The following is a 22,215-nucleotide window of genomic DNA, read 5'->3' on the forward strand; positions in this document are numbered from 1 at the left end:
CAAAATATTCTCCCATCTTACCAGAACAAGCGATACCATCAACTTGATTTGGAACAGAACTGCAGGAACATCACTACTTTTTTGACTCATGTTGGTTTGTTCAGATACAAAAGGTTGAGTTTTGGAGTGTTTGTCAGCTTCAGAAATATTTTAGGCTGTTATATGATGAACAATTCAACCTGTCCCACCTGCTTTTTATTATAGTGATGATATACTGGTATTTGGAGAAACTAAAGAGGAGCACAATAAGGCTCTTACACAAGTGTACCAGTTACTTGCTGACACAGGTCTCACTCTCAACGAAGCCAAGTGTGAGTTTCACTAGAAAAACTTAATTTCTTTGGATACATATTCTCTGTTGGGGGAATGACTCCTGACTCAGATAAATTGCAAGCACTGTGAACTACTTGCCCCCACAAGATGTCACAATGTTTTAATACTTCTTAGGCATGGCCAGTTATTGCTCAAGGTACATTCATGACTGTGCTACAGTGAGTGACCCATTAAGAGACTTGACAAAACAAAATGTCGCTTTCCAGTGCTCTGCTGAATGCAACCTAAGTTTCAAAAGAATAAAATATGAGATTGAGAATGCAACTGGTATGGCCTATTTTTACCCCAAGTTACATACTGAAGTCACAGTAGATGCAAGTGTGGTGGGCTGCATGCAATTTTTGCTCAACATAAGGGTCATCTCAATTCTCAGAGACACATTGTGGCTCATGCCAGTCGAAGCCTGTTTGACACTGAACGTGCCTATTCTCAGGCAGAGAAGGAAAGTTTAGCTGTAGTGTGGGCCTGAAAACATTTTCATGTGTTGCTATACGGAAAATGTTTCACCATCATTACAGACCATCAAGCACTCCTCACTATTTTTGGAAACCCGAAAGCCATGATGTCCCCTCACATGGAGAGGGGGGTTTGTACCTGCAACAGTATGACTATACAAATGTGCACAAGCAAGGGAAAGATCAGAACCCTGCCGATTACTTTTCACAAGTACCACTGCATCGTCACCGTGCTACATCCAAAATGACTGAGGAGTACATTAACTTCATTGTGAGGTCCAGCATGCCAGCAGCCCTGTCCATTGAACAGATTATTGCTGCTACTAACACCGATAAGAACGTGCCTGTCCACAAAGATATCATTTCATCTCAGTTGTGGAAGAAGAGCATCCACCCGATTGCTGATGATGTTGAATTTCAGATGCTCAGAAATGTACAGGATGAACTGTGCGCGACCAAGGGGGATATTGTATTGGGTGGCTCGAGAATCATCATATGTGATAGCCTAAGAAAGCAAGTTATTGAAATCATGGCATGGTAGCCACCAAAAGAGTCCTAAGAGACCAACTGTGGTTCCCACCCTTAATCGAGCGGATGGAGAGGGAACTAAAAGACTGCCATCTTTGCAACTGCCTTTACTTGATCTATTGACAGTGTCTGACCTTCCTGCACAGGTTTGGGAAGGAGTTGATTTGATTTTCTTGGGCCCTTAGGAAACAGAGGTCATCTCGTAGTAGTCATTGATTAGTATTCATGCTTTCCTTTAGTAGAGGAGCTATCATCTACTACCCATGTGAAGGTCATCGGGCGGCTGGACAACATCTTTGTAGCAGCTCAAATCTGACAATGGTCCGCCATTCAGTAGCAAAGAAATCAAGGATTTTCATGTGTCAAAAGAGTATATATCCATGGCCCCATGCCAATGGTGTTAAAGTACAAGTTACTTACCTTCGCTTATGAAATATCTAGTAGAGACATATTCTAGTTGCAGATTCCTTACCTTTGAATTTCCCTAGCCGTCAGACTGGATCCTGAGATTTTTCTTCAAGCCATCCCTCTGCGCGCCCTCAGATGGCATTGGTCGACTCCGCGGGCATCGCTGGTGTCGTGCTCACCGGGATGATGTCGCGGTCATATATAGGTGCCACCCCGGCGCTCTGACATCAGTTTCTTTGCATGACTTTCCACACCAGTAGCACAGAGCCATGAAGAACACTGAGAGTGGTGCGCCAAAACTAGGGCCCTTAAGGAAAAGTTCCTGTCCCTAGAAATCAGTTCGCAGTGTGGGGAGGATGGGCGGGTCGGTAAGGAACCTGCAACTAGAATATGTCTTTACCAGATATTTCGTTACCAAAGGTAAGTTACTTGTACATCTGATAGAGACTTCTACTTGCAGATTCCTCATCTTTGAATAGATACCCGAGCAATACCATCCCCAGTGGTGGGAGTGCGAACCAAGATCACACCAAAAAGTCCTGCAGGGCCGAACGGCCAAAGTAGCCGTCCCTTCGGGCCTGATTGTCTAGGCAGTAGTGCTTGGTAAAAGTGTGCAGAGATGCCCACGTTGCTGCCTGACAAATATCCAGGACTAGCCCCGTTCTAGCGCTGTGGTAGCAGCGGTAGCTCTGGTGGAGTGAGCTTGCAAACCTTCAGGAGCTTGCTTCTTAGCCAGAACATAGCAGATTTTGATTCATAAGAGTACTCATCTTGAAATGGTCCTCTTCTGCACCACCTTCCCCTTCTTTGCACCCACATATCCCACAAAGAGTTGATCGTCCACCCGGAAGTCCTTGGTACAATCAACATAGAATGCCAACGCTCTTTCTGGGTCCAGACGGTGGAGTCTCTCCTCTTCATCTGAGGGATGTGGAGGTGCGTAAAAGGTAGGCAAGATAATGGATAGTCCGATATGGAAGGGTGTCACTACCTTAGGTAGAAAAGAAGCCCTCATGCAAAGCACCACTTTGTCAGGATGTATGGCAAGAAAAGGAGGCTTAGATGACAGAGCCTGGAGTTCACTAACTCTGCGGGCAGAAATAATGGCAACTAAAAAGACAGTCTTTATAGTTAAGAGCTTTAGAGGACAGTTGTAAAACGGTTCAAACGGGATACACATAAGGTAATTTAAGACCAGGTTGAGATCCCATTGGGACATGATGATTGGGACAGGAGGAAAGAGATGTGTAAGGCCTTTAAGAAACCTCCCAACTATGGGAGATTTAAATAAGGAAGGTTGATCAGGTAACCTCAAGAAAGCAGAAATAGCAGAGAGATATCCCTTAAGAGTGCCCAAGGTGGAACCCAGCCAGGCAAGGGAAAGAATAAAGAGAAGTACTTGAGAAAGAGGAGCAGATAGAGGATCAATAGAACTGTCGATGCACCATGCCACAAATTTATTCCAAGGACAGGCGTATACAGATTTGGTTGAGAGACGCCTGCGAAGATAACATCACAGACTTGGGGTGGCAAGTCAAAAGACATCACCTGTCGCCGCTCAATCTCCACGCATGAAGCCGCAGAGTTGACAGGTTCGGGTGGAGGACTTTCACCTGCTGCTGCGACAGAAGATTCTCCCTAAGGGGCAGTCTGATCGGAGGAGCTATGGCCATGTTCAAAAGCTGGGGATACCAGACTCTTCATGCCCAGTCCGGAGCCACCAATATTACTTGGGCCCGGTCCTGCCTGATATTCTTCAGAACTCTTGGCAGAAGTGGTAGAGACGGAAAGGAGTACAGGAGGCCTGAATTCCACTCACGACGAAAAGCGTCGTCGAGCAAGTGCCGCCTTGGAAACTCCAACGTGCAAAACAGCTGACATTGCGCACTCTCTATAGAGGCAAACAAGTCTAACCAAGGTTCTCCCCACTGCAGGAATAGACCTTGCGCCACCTCCAGATGGAGACGCCATTCGTGGGCGACCATGTATCGTTGGATGAGTTTGTCTGCTCTGGCATTCAAGGAGCCTACCAGGTGTTGAACCACCAGGGATATGCCCTGATGTTCCAGCCAAGTCCAGAGGCAAAGGGCCTCTTGACAAAGGGCTCACAACCCCACTCCGCCTTGTTTGTTGCAATACCACATGGCGGTGGTGTTGTCTGTGAACACTGCACTGCTTTCCCCTTGAGGGAGGGAAGAAATGCTTCCAATGCTAGTCAAATCGCTCGGAGCTCCAGATGATTGATATGGAGCCTGGTTTCCATCAGAGCCCAGATGCCTCTGATCTCTGCCTCTCCCATGTGTCACCCCATCCCAGGAGTGGCACATCTGTCATGACTGTAAGATGTGGTTGGGGAAAGGAGAGGGATCTGCCCTTGACCCAATCCTGATTCGTTAACCACCACTGCAGGTCTTCCGAGAGCTGGACCGTCTCGGAGAGATTCCCTTGATGCTGCGACCACTGGAACTTCAGGTCCCACTGCAGAGCCCGCATATGCCATCTGGCATTTTGAACCAGAAGGATGCAGGAGGCCATGAGGCCCAACAGCCTCAGAGTCACTCTCACCGAAATCCAGGACAGAGGCTGAAACATCGGTATTATAGCCCGAATATCCTGGACTTGCATTTTGGGAGGATATGCCCGAAACTGCACAGTATCCAGAACAGCTCCGATGAAAGGGAGCATCTGAGAAGGAGTCAGGTGTGACTTTGGCACATTGATAGTGAACCCCAGTGAAAGCAAAAGTTTTGCCGTAGTCTGGAGGTGGGAGACGACTGTCTGGGGCGAGTTCGACTTCAACAGCCAATTGTCGAGGTAGGATAAGACTGGGACCCCTAACCTGCGCAGATGAGCTGCCACCACTACCATCACCTTCGTGAACACCGATGGGCACTGGTAAGGCCAAAGGGGACCACGGTAAACTGAAAGTGCTCGTGACCTACCACAAATCGTAGGTAACGTCTGTGGGCCTGCAAGACGGGAATGTGGAAGTATGCATCTTGCAAGTCCAATGCTACCATCCAGTCTCCGGGATCCAGGGCAGATAGGACCTGAGCCAATGTCAACATTTTGAACTTCTCCCTTTTTTAGGAAGAGATTGAGGGACCGAAAATCTAATGTAGGTCAAAGACCTTTGTCCTTTTTCGGAACCAGAAAGTAGCAGGAATAGCAACCACGGCCTACTTCTGGCAAGAAAACCCTCTCTATAGCTCCTTTGGCCAAAAGGGCTTGGACTTCCTCATGGAGAAGTGCTGTATGATCCTCCGATATCTGATTGTATGAAGGTGGTATGGCTGGAGGAGATGTCTCGAAGGGGAAGGAATAGCCCCTTTGGACAATTTGGAGGACCCACCTGTCCGAGGTAATGGATTGCCATTGTGTCAGGTGATGGTGTATCCTGCCACCCACTGGCTCCTGATGTACCTGCCGACTAGGAAGGCTTGGAGGCTGAAGAGGGGACGGGGTGGACTGGGCGACCCGCTGGCTTGCTGATCTCCGGGGACGTGGGATCCCACATCCGCGGCCACGCACGGGCTGCACAGCATGAGCAGGTCGGTGGCCGGGGGAAAAGCACGCATTTGGGTGCGCCTTCTGTAGCCACGAAAGGGGTGAAAGGTGGACTGTTGGGGTCTAAATGCGGGCACGAGGCCAAGGGACCAGGCTGTGGCTCGGGAATCCTTAAAGCGCCAAGTCCGCCTTGTCTCCGAAGAGACGTGTGCCCTCAAAGGGCATGTCCATCAAGGATTGCTGGACATCCCCCGAAAAGGCAGATGTTCTCAGCCAGGCATGGCGTCTCAATGCCACAGTCGATGCAACTGTTCTGCCCAGAGAGTCGGTCGTATCCAGTCCACAAGGAACCATGAACTTAGCTGCATCCCTCCAATCTATCACGGCTTGGGAAAGGACAGTCCGGGTCCCCTCCGGAACTGCAGGCAGCACTTGCGCGACTGTATCCCAGAGAGTATGGGAATAGAGGCCCAAAAGGCATGCGGTATTCACGGACTGCAGCGCTAGACTGTTGGAAAAAAACAACTTCTTCCCCAAATTATCCAATCTTTTTGATTCCGTATCCGGGGGTGCGGCAGGGAAAGCGCCATATGAAGAAGAAGCCTTGATGACAAGGTTCTCAGGTGTGGGGTGTTGGGTGAGGAATTTATGGTCTGACGGCTCAGTCTCATAGCGGTGGGCAATCGTCCTAGTCACAGGAGCCACTGTGCTGGGTCCAGACCAAGTACCCAAAAGGCCTCCACAGACGGTAGCTCGAGGTCCAGGACCGCAGCTGCCCTTCTCACCACAATAGAATAAGAAGCACCCTCTTCCGTAACCACGCTAGGAGGAGAGAGCATACCAGTGTCAGCGGAGGTGTCTAGATCACTAGCATCACCCAAATCCTGCACCTAGTCCATTTGGGGGTCAATCTGGTATTCTAAAGGATCCAGCATCCCCTCCATACTCTCCCCATATCCATACCCACAAGAATAAGGGTCTGGATCAACCCTGGGCCCAGGAGAGCCCATAGAGAACAGAATCAGCGTCGATCTGCATCATTCCGGCTTTGGGTCGTCAGGTATGAGGATGGGATCGACGTTGATTGTGGGCCCAAACCGACGTCAGGAGCGTCGACATCTGACCCGACGCCAGGGAAGGTCGCCGTGGCACGACCGGCGTCGGGACGGATCCGTGATTGGTTCCGGAGAGGCCCTACGGAGCTGTGGCCATAGCCAATGGTTTTGAGTCCTAGGGGACCCCAACTGACTCACCTGTGCCCGAATGCTCTGAAGGTGGGTTGGACCGCCCAAAAATGAGGCGCATGGCCTCGTAAAATTCCTTAAGTTGGGCGGGGGTGGCTCTGGCTCCCGGGAAGTTGGGGATGCACAGAGCTGACCCAGAAGAAGGCTCCGTTGACGGAGGCCTAGAGCGTTGACGCTCTTCCAGCGTCATATCATCCGATCGACGGGGTGAAGTCAAAGAACGCTTGTCCTTCTTCGCCTTCTTCTTTTTGTGACCCAAATGTCCTGAAGACTTGGAGGACGAAGAGTGGTGGTGACTCAGAGGCTGGTCTCGAGACCTTCCTCTTGAACAGGACCATGAGTGCCACGGAGTCGAGTGTCGGGCCACCATGAGCTTTAGGGACCGCTCCCTCAAAGCTTTCGGGTTCATGGCCTGACACTCGGAGGACGACTTCGTGTCATGATCGCGCTCCAGGCACCAGAGACACACAAGGTGCGGATCCGTCACCTACATGGTTCGGTGACAGGAGTCGCAAGGCTTGAATCCGGTCTTGCGGGACATCCCTTGACGCAACCATAAACTCGAAAAAAGTGTTGAAGTAGTCAAAAAATGACTGAGGTAGCTCTTCTTCGGATCTGCACGTAGGCTGGTGTGGAAAGAAAGAAACTGACATCAGCGCACCGGGGTGGTGCCTATATACGACCGTGTCATCATCTCGCCAAGCATGACGCCAACGACGCACGTGGAGTCGACCGACGCCACCTGACGGTGCATAGAGGTACTGTTAAAAAAAAAATCTCGGGCTTCGGGCATTATGATGGCGGTCGCACTCTGAGAGTGCTCTGGACCCCTCCGTCATCCGCCCGTAGCTAGCGTGGTCTGACCGAGCAAAAGACGCCGCCCTAGCAGTCCTTGTGACCCTTGGACCCGGGGGAGTCTGTGGCGGTGAGCAATTAAGGAAAGCGGCCCCCGTTCCCATGCCGCGGCCCGTCTGGTCCCCGAAAACAAAAAGCCGGCCGGAGCTGGCTCCCGCGGCTGAGCCGATGCCGGACCGGCGGCCCCTCCTGGCGCGGCCGCGCTGGACCGGAGGGGTGACGGGGTGTAGGAGGCTGGACTGGCTTGTAGTGAGTACCAAGGGGTACTTGCACCTTGCACCAGGCCCAGTTATCCCTTATTAGTGTATAGGGTGTCTAGCAGCTTAGGCTGATAGATAATGGTAGCTTAGCAAAGCAGCTCAGGCTGAACTAGGAGACGTGTGAAGCTACTACAGTACCACTTAGTGTCATATGCACAATATCATAAGAAAACACAATACACAGTTATACTAAAAATAAAGGTACTTTATTTTTATGACAATATGCCAAAGTATCTTAGAGTGTACCCTCAGTGAGAGGATAGGAAATATACACAAGATATATATACACAATAGCAAAAATATGCAGTATAGTCTTAGAAAACAGTGCAAACAATGTATAATTACAATAGGATGCAATGGGGAAACATAGGGATAGGGGCAACACAAACCATATACTCCAAAAGTGGAATGTGAACCACGAATGGACCCCAAACCTATGTGACCTTGTAGAGGGTCGCTGGGACTATTAGAAAATAGTGAGAGTTAGAAAAATAACCCTCCCCAAGACCCTGAAAAGTGAGTGCAAAGTGCACCAAAGTTCCCCTAAGGACAAAATAGTCGTGTTAGAGGGAGAATGCAAGGAAAACACAAATCAGCAATGCAACAACGATGGATTCCTGTCTGAAGGTACCTGTGGAACAAGGGGACCAAGTCCAAAAGTCACAAGCAGCTCGGAGATGGGCAGATGCCCAAGAAATGCCAGCGGTTGGTGCAAAGAAGCTCTTACTAGGCTGAAGAACTGTGAATACTGCAGGAACGACAAGGGCTAGAGACTTCCCCTTTGGAGGATGGATCCCCCACGCCTTGGAGAGTCGTGCAGAAGTGTTTTCCCGCCGGATGGACGCCAACAAGCCTTGCTACACGCAAATCGTGCGTTTGGCGTTTTTGGACGCTACTGGGGCCCAGGAGGGACCAGGAGGTCGCAAATTGGACCTGCAGAGAGAGGGGACGTCGAGCAAGACAAGGAGCCCTCACTGAAGCAGGTAGCACCCGGAGAAGTGCCAGAAACAGGCACTACGAGGATGCGTGAAACGGTGCTCGCCGAAGTTGCACAAAGGAGTCCCACGTCGCCGGAGACCAACTTAGAAAGTCGTGCAATGCAGGTTAGAGTGCCGTGGACCCAGGCTTGGCTGTGCACGAAGGATTTCCGCCGGAAGTGCACAGGGGCCGGAGAAGCTTGCAAAGTCGCGGTTCCCAGCAATGCAGCCCAGCGAGGTGAGGCAAGGACTTACCTCCACCAAACTTGGGCTGAAGAGTCACTGGACTGTGGGGGTCCCTTGGACGGTGTCGCTGGATTCGAGGGACCTCGCTCGTCGTGCTGAGAGGAGACCCCAGGGACCGGAGATGCAGCTTTTTGGTGCCTGCGGTTGCAGGGGGAAGATTCCGTCGACCCACGGGAGATTTCTTCGGAGCTTCTGGTGCAGAGAGGAGGCAGGCTACCCCCACAGCATGCACAAGCAGGAAAACAGTCGAGAAGGCGGCAGGATCAGCGTTACAGAGTTGCAGTAGTCGTCTTTGCTACTATGTTGCAGGTTTGCAGGCTTCCAGCGCGGTCAGCGGTCGATTCCTTATCAGAAGGTGAAGAGGGAGATGCAGAGGAACTCGGCTGAGCTCATGCATTCGTTATCTGAAGTTTCCCCAGAGACAGAGACCCTAAATAGCCAGAAAAGAGGGTTTGGCTACCTAGGAGAGAGGAAAGGCTACTAACACCTGAAGGAGCCTATCACAAGGAGTCTCTGACGTCACCTGGTGGCACTGGCCACTCAGAGCAGTCCAGTGTGCCAGCAGCACCTCTGTTTCCAAGATGGCAGAGGTCTGGAGCACACTGGAGGAGCTCTGGACACCTCCCAGGGGAGGTGCAGGTCAGGGGAGTGGTCACTCCCCTTTCCTTTGTCCAGTTTCGCGCCAGAGCAGGGGCTAAGGGGTCCCTGAACCGGTGTAGACTGGCTTATGCAGAATTGGGCACATCTGTGCCCAACAAAGCATTTCCAGAGGCTGGGGGAGGCTACTCCTCCCCTGCCTTCACACCATTTTCCAAAGGGAGAGGGTGTCACACCCTCTCTCAGAGGAAGTTCTTTGTTCTGCCATCCTGGGCCAGGCCTGGCTGGACCCCAGGAGGGCAGCTGCCTGTCTGAGGGGTTGGCAGCAGCAGCAGCTGTAGTGAAACCCCAGGAAGGGCAGTCTGGCAGTACCAGGGTCTGTGCTACAGACCACTGGGATCATGGAATTGTACCAACAATGCCAGGATGGCATAGAGGGGGCAATTCCATGATCATAGACATGTTACATGGCCATATTTGGAGTTACCATGGTGAAGCTACATATAGGTAGTGACCTATATGTAGTGCACGCGTGTAATGGTGTCCCCGCACTCACAAAGTTCAGTGAATTGGCTCTGAACAATGTGGGGGCACCTTGGCTAGTGCCAGGGTGCCCTCACACTAAGTAACTTTGCACCTAACCTTTACCAGGTAAAGGTTAGACATATAGGTGACTTATAAGTTACTTAAGTGCAGTGTAAAATGGCTGTGAAATAACGTGGACGTTATTTCACTCAGGCTGCAGTGGCAGACCTGTGTAAGAATTGTCAGAGCTCCCTATGGGTGGCAAAAGAAATGCTGCAGCCCATAGGGATCTCCTGGAACCCCAATACCCTGGGACCTCAGTACCATATACTAGGGAATTATAAGGGTGTTCCAGTAAGCCAATGTAAATTGGTAAAATTGGTCACTAGCCTGTTAGTGACAATTTGAAAGTAATGAGAGAGCATAACCACTGAGGTTCTGGTTAGCAGAGCCTCAGTGAGACAGTTAGGCACCACACAGGGAACATATACATGCACACCTATGAGCACTGGGGCCCTGTGTGACAGGGTCCCAGTGACACATACATATAGGCCACAAACCTATGAGCACTGGGGTCCTGACCAGCAGGATCCCAGTGACACATAACAAACATACTGAAACCATAGTGTTTTCACTATGAGCACTGAGGCCTGGCTATCAGGATCCCAGTGAGACAGTGAAAACAGTGACAAACACCCTGACATACACTCACAAACAGGCCAAAAGTGGGGGTAACAAGGCTAGAAAGAGGCTACCTTCTCACACAACCCCCCCCCAAACGAAGGACAATAAGGCTAACCTTGGCCAGTTGAGACTTTATTGTCTAAGTGGTGATAAGTAGAGAGTAGCTCTGCAATAGACTGGTTACTCCCTTTATCATCCACTATATGGTTACTTCCCTGTGGGGATGTAAACCACCCTGTTTGAAGTTTTTTAGCTAAGCAACAATGTGAAGATGTGTTTTCAGAGTTTCTATCAGTAAGTTTTAGTTTAGAGCAGTGGGAATTGTCCACTGAACCTATTTGTAGTGATGGAAATGCCAGACAGGGATGCTGTCTCAGAAAAGCCATAGCTGGGCAAAAACTTTGTCCATATGGCTGGAAGAGAGAACAGGGATGCTGTTTCTCTTGGGTTGGAGCAGGGCAGGGATGCTGTCCTATCAGCTCCACACTAGGGCAGGGATGCTGTCCTAAGTGTTGTGAGGCAGTGCAGAGTTTCTGCACTAAAGTTTCTCTGGGAGGGTTGGAGGGATGCTCCATGTTAACTAAAATGGTGCTCTTTTTCTCACCAATGTTAGTTATCCCACAGAGAGGTACTTCCACCTCAGGGAGTCCAGCTTTGCCAGCTGATGATTCCCTTGGAACAGGTGCCACCCCAGGAGAGGTTTCTCCCACCACAGGAATAGTATCCTGAATGGTAGGGTGGTTAGGGGATACTGTGATACCCTTTTTACCTGTTGCTGGAGAGGGATCCTGAGTTTTCAGGCCTTCTCTCCTTTGCTTTTTCATTTCACTTGAAATGAGAGGGAACAATTCCTCAGGGATGCCCAGCATGGCTGCATGGGCATAAAACTCTACATCAGCCCAACCTGAGGCCTCTAGGTCATTACCTAAGAGACAGTCTACAGGTAAGCTAGGTGATACCACCACCTGCTTAGGGCCAGTAACTCCACCCCAACTAAACTGAATTATAGCTAAGGGAAGAAACTTAGTGGAGTTATGGACATCAATAATCTTATACTGTTGTCCAATGATGTGTTGTTCAGGAGGCACTAGGTTTTCAGTCACCAAAGTGAAACTGGCACCTGTGTCCCTGTAGGCCAAGGCCTCAACACCATTTATTGAAACTGTCTGCCTGTACTTATCCATTGTAAGGGGACAAGCAGCCAGTGTGGCAAGGCCAATGCCACTAGGTGTGACAGAAACTGTCTTGGGACTGATTACATCAGTTTCCACTATGGACCCATAAGTGAACCCAACTACACCCTTTGCTTGACTGTTGCCAGCAGTCCCACCATTAGTATCACTACTGCTAGGGGCACTAGAGCTTGATGTATTAGTGGTGGTAGGCTCAGGGGGTTTACCTGGACAGGACTTATCCCCTGGCCTATGGCCTCTGTTTTTACACACAAAGCACCAAGGCTTTTTAATGTGTGCAGGTTGGGAAGAAGAGGAAGAATTTGTTTTATCCCCACCCTCTGAAGAGTGTTTAAGATTTGAAGTGGGATCTTTGGTTTTACCCTTATCCCCATGCTTATCTTGAGATTTTTCACCATCTTTCTTCTTATTGCCATCTTTGTCACCCCCTGTATGAACTTTTCTGTTCACCCTTGTTCTGACCCATTTGTCTGCCTTCTTTCCCAATTCTTGGGGAGAGGTCAGATCAGAGTCTACCAGGTACTGGTGCAACAAATCAGACACACAATTATTAAGTATATGCTCTCTCAGGATTGTGTTATACAGGCTTTCATAATCAGTAACTTTACTGCCATGTAACCACCCCTCCAAGGCCTTCACTGAATGGTCAATGAAATCAACCCAGTCTTGTGAAGACTCCTTTTTGGTCTCTCTGAACTTTATCCTGTACTGTTCAGTGGTTAAGCCATAACCATCCAGGAGTGCATTCTTAAGAACTGTAAAATTATTGGCATCACTTTCTTTCACAGTAAGGAGTCTATCCCTACCCTTTCCACTAAATGATAGCCATAGGATAGCAGCCCACTGCCTTTGAGGGACATCCTGTACAGCACAGGCCCTCTCAAGTGCAGCAAACCACTTGTTAATGTCATCCCCCTCCTTATAAGGGGGAACTATCTTATGCAGATTCCTGGAATCATGCTCTTTTGCAGGATGACTATGGGGAATACTGCTGCTGCCACCATGGGTATCTAAACCCATTTTCTGTCTTTCCCTCTCTATTTCTAAAGACTGTCTATCCAAATCCAGCTGTTGCTTCTTGAGCTTCAGTCTGGTTTGCTCCACTCTCAATCTATTGAGCTCCCTTTCTAACAATCTGTCATCAGGGTGGGTGGGAGGGACATTTCTAGATACAGAGGTATGATGGGAATGAACAGAAGGAGACCTGTCCCTTACAGAGGGCACCCTAACAGCTTGGCTACCAGTATAATGTGAGAGCACATCATCAGTATGATGTGATTCAACCTCTGTACCAACTATGCTAGACTGTCTAGTAATGGGCAGGCTGAGAAGTTTCTTTCCTGAACCTTTTCCTGGGGGAGTCCCTGGATCAGATTGAGAACCATTAGCTACTTTTTCTACAGATTGGGCACTTATGGCCTTATCTTGTACTCTAAGCATATTAATTAACAGTTCTAAAGAAGGATTCTTCCCTACACTCAAACCTCTCTCTATGCAGAGACTCCTTGCTCCTTTCCAGCTAAGGTGATCATATGCAAGTTTGGACAGTTCAACTTTTTGGCCTGTGCCAGACATTTTTTAGAGAGAGTTAAAGTGATAGACAAAGAGAAAAAAGTTTTCAGAACTTTTTGGAAAGACAGAAAAAAACTTTTTAAACTTTTGAGAACTTTTTGAAAGTTTAGAAGTACTTTTCAGCACTTAGAAAAGAGTGAAAAGAGGAAATGCAAAAACTTTTTGGCTATGTGTATATACACTGACCTTGTTTTGTATATTTTTCTCTTATGAAAAGTACAATGACAAGAGTGGTAAGTAGTCTCAAGCACTTATCCCACCACTGCACAACCAATGTAGGAGGCTGGACTGGCTTGTAGTGAGTACCAAGGGGTACTTGCACCTTGCACCAGGCCCAGTTATCCCTTATTAGTGTATAGGGTGTCTAGCAGCTTAGGCTGATAGATAATGGTAGCTTAGCAAAGCAGCTCAGGCTGAACTAGGAGACGTGTGAAGCTACTACAGTACCACTTAGTGTCATATGCACAATATCATAAGAAAACACAATACACAGTTATACTAAAAATAAAGGTACTTTATTTTTATGACAATATGCCAAAGTATCTTAGAGTGTACCCTCAGTGAGAGGATAGGAAATATACACAAGATATATATACACAATAGCAAAAATATGCAGTATAGTCTTAGAAAACAGTGCAAACAATGTATAATTACAATAGGATGCAATGGGGAAACATAGGGATAGGGGCAACACAAACCATATACTCCAAAAGTGGAATGTGAACCACGAATGGACCCCAAACCTATGTGACCTTGTAGAGGGTCGCTGGGACTATTAGAAAATAGTGAGAGTTAGAAAAATAACCCTCCCCAAGACCCTGAAAAGTGAGTGCAAAGTGCACCAAAGTTCCCCTAAGGACAAAATAGTCGTGTTAGAGGGAGAATGCAAGGAAAACACAAATCAGCAATGCAACAACGATGGATTCCTGTCTGAAGGTACCTGTGGAACAAGGGGACCAAGTCCAAAAGTCACAAGCAGCTCGGAGATGGGCAGATGCCCAAGAAATGCCAGCGGTTGGTGCAAAGAAGCTCTTACTAGGCTGAAGAACTGTGAATACTGCAGGAACGACAAGGGCTAGAGACTTCCCCTTTGGAGGATGGATCCCCCACGCCTTGGAGAGTCGTGCAGAAGTGTTTTCCCGCCGGATGGACGCCAACAAGCCTTGCTACACGCAAATCGTGCGTTTGGCGTTTTTGGACGCTACTGGGGCCCAGGAGGGACCAGGAGGTCGCAAATTGGACCTGCAGAGAGAGGGGACGTCGAGCAAGACAAGGAGCCCTCACTGAAGCAGGTAGCACCCGGAGAAGTGCCAGAAACAGGCACTACGAGGATGCGTGAAACGGTGCTCGCCGAAGTTGCACAAAGGAGTCCCACGTCGCCGGAGACCAACTTAGAAAGTCGTGCAATGCAGGTTAGAGTGCCGTGGACCCAGGCTTGGCTGTGCACGAAGGATTTCCGCCGGAAGTGCACAGGGGCCGGAGAAGCTTGCAAAGTCGCGGTTCCCAGCAATGCAGCCCAGCGAGGTGAGGCAAGGACTTACCTCCACCAAACTTGGGCTGAAGAGTCACTGGACTGTGGGGGTCCCTTGGACGGTGTCGCTGGATTCGAGGGACCTCGCTCGTCGTGCTGAGAGGAGACCCCAGGGACCGGAGATGCAGCTTTTTGGTGCCTGCGGTTGCAGGGGGAAGATTCCGTCGACCCACGGGAGATTTCTTCGGAGCTTCTGGTGCAGAGAGGAGGCAGGCTACCCCCACAGCATGCACAAGCAGGAAAACAGTCGAGAAGGCGGCAGGATCAGCGTTACAGAGTTGCAGTAGTCGTCTTTGCTACTATGTTGCAGGTTTGCAGGCTTCCAGCGCGGTCAGCGGTCGATTCCTTATCAGAAGGTGAAGAGGGAGATGCAGAGGAACTCGGCTGAGCTCATGCATTCGTTATCTGAAGTTTCCCCAGAGACAGAGACCCTAAATAGCCAGAAAAGAGGGTTTGGCTACCTAGGAGAGAGGAAAGGCTACTAACACCTGAAGGAGCCTATCACAAGGAGTCTCTGACGTCACCTGGTGGCACTGGCCACTCAGAGCAGTCCAGTGTGCCAGCAGCACCTCTGTTTCCAAGATGGCAGAGGTCTGGAGCACACTGGAGGAGCTCTGGACACCTCCCAGGGGAGGTGCAGGTCAGGGGAGTGGTCACTCCCCTTTCCTTTGTCCAGTTTCGCGCCAGAGCAGGGGCTAAGGGGTCCCTGAACCGGTGTAGACTGGCTTATGCAGAATTGGGCACATCTGTGCCCAACAAAGCATTTCCAGAGGCTGGGGGAGGCTACTCCTCCCCTGCCTTCACACCATTTTCCAAAGGGAGAGGGTGTCACACCCTCTCTCAGAGGAAGTTCTTTGTTCTGCCATCCTGGGCCAGGCCTGGCTGGACCCCAGGAGGGCAGCTGCCTGTCTGAGGGGTTGGCAGCAGCAGCAGCTGTAGTGAAACCCCAGGAAGGGCAGTCTGGCAGTACCAGGGTCTGTGCTACAGACCACTGGGATCATGGAATTGTACCAACAATGCCAGGATGGCATAGAGGGGGCAATTCCATGATCATAGACATGTTACATGGCCATATTTGGAGTTACCATGGTGAAGCTACATATAGGTAGTGACCTATATGTAGTGCACGCGTGTAATGGTGTCCCCGCACTCACAAAGTTCAGTGAATTGGCTCTGAACAATGTGGGGGCACCTTGGCTAGTGCCAGGGTGCCCTCACACTAAGTAACTTTGCACCTAACCTTTACCAGGTAAAGGTTAGACATATAGGTGACTTATAAGTTACTTAAGTGCAGTGTAAAATGGCTGTGAAATAACGTGGACGTTATTTCACTCAGGCTGCAGTGGCAGACCTGTGTAAGAATTGTCAGAGCTCCCTATGGGTGGCAAAAGAAATGCTGCAGCCCATAGGGATCTCCTGGAACCCCAATACCCTGGGACCTCAGTACCATATACTAGGGAATTATAAGGGTGTTCCAGTAAGCCAATGTAAATTGGTAAAATTGGTCACTAGCCTGTTAGTGACAATTTGAAAGTAATGAGAGAGCATAACCACTGAGGTTCTGGTTAGCAGAGCCTCAGTGAGACAGTTAGGCACCACACAGGGAACATATACATGCACACCTATGAGCACTGGGGCCCTGTGTGACAGGGTCCCAGTGACACATACATATAGGCCACAAACCTATGAGCACTGGGGTCCTGACCAGCAGGATCCCAGTGACACATAACAAACATACTGAAACCATAGTGTTTTCACTATGAGCACTGAGGCCTGGCTATCAGGATCCCAGTGAGACAGTGAAAACAGTGACAAACACCCTGACATACACTCACAAACAGGCCAAAAGTGGGGGTAACAAGGCTAGAAAGAGGCTACCTTCTCACACGGGGTGAAGAGAGAACCCTGGAAGGAGTTGAGGCCACGCTCCTCGTGGCCTGTGGGAACGGCGCTGCTACGTCCCGGGGGGAAGACGCCGAGTGGACGGAGCCGCAGCCACGCGCCGGCTCGAGAGTGCCGGCCAAAAGGAGCTCCGGGGCTATGCTGCATTGGAGCGAGACCCCGCTGGCCGGGACTGGAGTGCCAAAGGGGCGGTTGCTGCGAGGGACCCCCGGTGCCCTGATTGACGACAGAGGCGTGCTGAATGCGCACGGAGTGCCACGGTGACACCAGGGCCGGACGAGGCCCTACTGAAGGTACCGGCGCGACTTGAGAACGAAGAGGGGGAGAGGAAGGGAGTTGGGAAGGGAAGACGCCCTACCCCCCTTAACATTTAATAACTAACAATTGAAAAGAGAGTCTTGGATCCACCCTCTCTGAGTCCTTGACCTGATCAGGCCCACCGTGGACCACGGCCGCGCCGGGGAGCAAACTGCGATCCGACCTGACAGAGGGCGGCAGCCTTGAATCACCCAGTGGCGACGATAGTGCAGCGCAATTAGCAGCTGGGCCATGGCGGAACTGGACTCGTCGCAGAATCACCGGATCCCAGAGGTAGAGAAGGCCAGTACTTGGGCCGAGGTGCCTCTCCCTGCGCTCTCTTTGTATCCGTGGTAATAGCAAACGTGCAAGGGACCTAGACTTGATCTGAAACACTGCAAGAAGCGAGTTATCTGACTCCCGTCTCCGGTATCGTGATGGGGAGAGACAAGGCGAACAAACAACCCCCACCCTCTCAGCAAAAGATTGACCAGTTCACAACGCCGGCGGGCCAGCGAGGAGAGGGAGACACGGCTAGTGGGGGCCCAGCACCGGACGGAGTGAATGCCATCCTTCAAGCCATTCAATCATCACAATCTGCTGTAGAGACTAAAATCGGGGAAGTACGAGAAGACGTGGGCCTTGTTCGGCAGGACCTCAGAAACGCGGTGAACCGAATCAACGAGGTTGAAACCAGAGTCTCCCAGACTGAAAATGATCTAGCCGACCTTAGAAGTAAAGTGGCCCAGCTGCAGACTCGAACCGCCGAGCTACACCGTCTTGCAGAGGATGAGGAAAACCTGTCAAGACGTAATAACCTGCGCTTCATCGGAATCCCAGAGGGCATAGAGCATGGCGGGCCTCTGAGTTTCTAGAGAAGTGGATCAAAACCTGGATGCCGGACCAGTCCCTTTCACCCTGGTTTGCGATCGAACGAGCCCACAGGGCATTGGCCCCACGCCCCCCACCAGGTGGCCCAAAACGCCCGATGATTGCGTGCTTCTTTAACTTCAAAGATAGAGACAATATCCTTAAAGAGGCTAGGAGATCGGAGGACCTTCAATGGGGGAACCATAAAATCCTAATTTTCCCAGACTACACCCATAAGGTCCAGATCCGCCGCCGGTCGTATGAACACGTTAAACAGAAACTTAGAGCAATGCAACTTTCATACATGCTCCTCTTCCCTGCACGGCTCAAGGTCCTCTTGGCCGGGCGAGCAAATTTTTTTGAAACACCCGAAGAGGCATGGGACTGGCTAGCGGAGGAGGGCGTCGGAGCCCGAGGGGGGCCCTTGGGACACATGGAGAGGGCCCTGGAGGAGTCAGAGGCGTACCAGATCTCGGAGAGGGAGACCAAAGGACACAAACACTCCGGCAAGTAATGAGGCAACCCGAGACTCTGGCTCACAAACAGAGAGGAAACCCGCGGACCCTTCTGAACCTCAGACCTTAATTCAAACGACAGATGACAACCGCTTGAGCCAGTCCCCGGCTCTCGGTTAATATGGTACACTTGGCACCCGCTGATGGGAGCCCGAAGGACCTGAGATGTCCGACTTGCTTATGCAGACCTTACAAGGGTCAATACAGAAGGCGTCATGCCTTCCTACTACAGGGCACCCGGAACTTGGCATGTGACCACTAATTGTAATTGATCCGACTATATGGACGGGTCCACCACTCCACCCCACCGACAGTCCTGCTGGCTGTCTGGTTTTGGTTGGGTATTTGGGCGACAGATGATTCCGGGGTGGGAGTATGGGGAGGGGGGTGGTTGGGGGGGTGGCAGTTTGAAGCTAGCCTAGAAAGTAATAAGTTGGTTAGCTTCATTTGTTGTTTTATTATTTCATTGTTATGTTTGAAATGGTCATCCCTAGGTCCACAGCCAGACACTCAGCCCTATGTAACACCTATGCAACCCATGCCTGGCACTCATTGACTCAGGTCCTCTCCTGGAACGTAAATGGCCTGTTGGATAAGATTAAGAGGTCAGCAGTATTTAGCACTCTCCACAGATATTCCCCCTCAGTAGTCCTCTTGCAGGAAACTCACCTCCTTGGGTCTAGGTGCCCTATGCTCGCGCGAGGAGGATATGACAGAGTAATCCACGCGGGGTTCTCCAGGGGCTTTAGGGGGGTAGCCATTTTACTTCACCGCTCCCTGCCTGTGGTGATTACAGCCACGCAGGCCGACCCACAGGGCAGATTTGTAGTGGCCACGGGGACTCTCCATGTATCACCGATAAATCTTATATGTGCGTATGCCCCCCCGGCGAGACTTGATGCCTTCTTGCTCTCACTTCGCCAAGTGGTTGTGGGATTGCCCCAGGGGGTCATTCTGCTGGAAGGAGACTTCAACGCGGTTCTCGATCCTGACCTGGATGTATCCGGCGGGACCACGGCCGGTAGATCAACCAGGGCTTCGGCCCTCAACAGCTGGACCGAGAGCCTTGGCCATTGCGAGGTGTGGAGAACCTGGCACCCCAGAGATCGTCAATACACCCACACGTCGGCCGCCCACCAGACGCAATCCAGAATAGATCTTGTGTTCATGTCCGCCTTAGACCTCTTGAGCGTCACAGGGGCAGAGATACTCCCCCGAGGAGTTTCGGCTACACACCAGTGCGGGTCCGCCTCGGCGGAACAGATCCCTCTAAGCGCCCGGTATGGCGCCTAAATGCATGGTACATACAGGACAAAGACTATACCCAAGAGGTCAGAAATCATCTCGCTCAATATTTTGATCTGAATCTGGGGTCGGTTCGGTCCCCAGGAACAATATGGGCCGCCTGTAAGGCTACCTTCAGAGGGCAGGCCAAACACCTTCTCCGTTCCCGCGAACGGGACAGGAACTCCCAGGTCTCTGACCTGGAGGCCAAGGCCTTGAGACTGGGGCGCCAACAAATGACTTCATCGTCTGCCGCTACCATGAGGCAGCTGACTATGGTTAGAGAAGAAATTAAACACATAATGCTAGATTCGGCAAAGTGCATTTGGAGAGCCTCGGTAGCCCGTATATATGGCTGGGGGGACAAGAATGGGAAGCTCCTGCACTGGCTGGCCTCTCGCCCTCTGGCCAACAGGGTTATACCTGAGATTTTAGAGTCCTCGGGCTCCCTCTCCAGGACACCTACTGAAATCGCACAAAGCTTTGCCTCCTACTACGCCCGCCTCTATGCAATGCACCCCCGCCCTGCTATTGAGGGAGAGACTCCCCTCTTAAATGAAATCACTCTCCCCAGGGTCTCCCCAGGGACAGGCTGGATGAAACCATTAGCCTTGCAGAGATCACCAGTGCAATTTCTAACCTGGCACCAGGCAAGACCCCAGGCCCCGAAGGACTCCCAGCAGAGCTATATAGCAAATGCAGTGATATACTAGGTCCCCACTTGCTCAGCATGTAAGAAGAGGCTGAGAAACTGGGCCGATTCCCCCCCGAGATCGACCAAGCTACAATTGTAGTGATCCCCAAAACCCAACCCCCATCGCGGCATTGTTCGGCATACCGGCCCATCTCACTCCTAAATATTGAGATCAAAGTGCTCTCCGTGACCCTGGCTTCTAGATTGAAATAGGTAATGCCCACGCTTGTGCACCCTGACCAATGTGGCTTCATGCCCAATCGTAGTACCAGGCACTGCATTAGGCGGTTGCAGATGGCCCTGGCACACCACAGGACTCTGTTGCATACACCCTTGGCATTACTCTTACTCGACTTTGAAAAAGACTTTGACACAGTGGATTGGTCCTACCTTGAGCTGGTCCTGCAGAAAAATGGGCTTGGCCCCAGATTCCGAGGCCTAGTGAGACTCCTATACTCCAAGCCGACAGCTCGAGTCCGGGTGAATGGAGTGGTCTCCGACCCGTTCCCTATCGGCCGTGGAACCCGACAGGGATGCCCGCTATCCCCTCTGCTCTTCGCATTAATGATAGAGCCTCTGGCGATACTGCTGCGAGGAGACCCTCTGATCGAGGGCTGGTCCTGGCCCGCTTGTGCAGAGGACCGTGTGGCGTTGTACGCAGACGATGTCCTCCTATATATCTCCAACCCGGCTAAAAGCACCCCCGCGTACTGGAGATCTTGGGCCTCTTCGCAGAGGCCTCAGGGCTGATTTTGAACCCCGACAAGTCCCTGTTGGTCCCCCTACACCGCTCCGGAGATTGTGTGGAATGGCAGCGGAATATTCCAGTACGAAGAAACAGCTTTAAATACCTGGGAATATATATTTCACTTCTCCCTGAGTTGACATGGGAACTTAACATTACACCGTTAACTAGAAGAATCAGAAGTGATCTCCTGCGCTGGAGGACTCTTCCTCTTAACCTGCTTGTTAGAATAGCGCTCTACAAGATGATGATCCTCCCTAGGCTCCTCTATCTTCTGCAAAATTTTCCCCATCCCATCCCTAAGAAATGGTTTGGGGAAATGGACTCATTAGCACGCCAATTTATATGGAGCGGAGCCCGTCCACGGCTGGCGCTCAAAACTTGCCAGAGGGATATATATGATGGGGGTTTGTGCATGTCCAGTATCCATTACTACCACCTCGCAACACAAGTGCTTGTGATTAATGACTGGATGGGGGGGTGGATGGACAGACCCGGCATACCGACTGGAACTCCAGACGATGGGCTGCCCACGGATTTTTGACACCCTCTATGGGGGCCCGATCTCTCGAGATGTCCCGGATGTGACCAAGGTGGTTCTGCAGGGATGGCAGACGGCTCATAAATCGACGGGGTGGTAGGGACGTCTTACCCAACAGACCCCGCTGTGGCATGGGAGGCACTTGGTGGAGTTGGCGGGCCTGGAGCTGTTTCAGAACTGGGATAACATAGGTATCTCCACACTAGGAGATGTCTGGAACGGGTCACACATGCGGTCCTTTGAGGATCTCCAGAAAAACGTTTCATTAAATAAGACACAGTTCCACAGGTACCCCCAGCTCCGCCATGCCCTATTAGTACACATCCGAGTGGGAGAGGTCATATCCGAATGCAGCCCCATGGAGGCCAAGGCACTGATGGGGGGCCTGGGCAGGGGAGGTGTTTCTCAGATATATCACACCCTGGTCACCGGCATCTCGGGTCCCCTGGGGG

This window comes from Pleurodeles waltl, chromosome 3_1 (genome assembly GCF_031143425.1).
Source record: "Pleurodeles waltl isolate 20211129_DDA chromosome 3_1, aPleWal1.hap1.20221129, whole genome shotgun sequence".
Classification (NCBI taxonomy): domain Eukaryota; kingdom Metazoa; phylum Chordata; class Amphibia; order Caudata; family Salamandridae; genus Pleurodeles; species Pleurodeles waltl.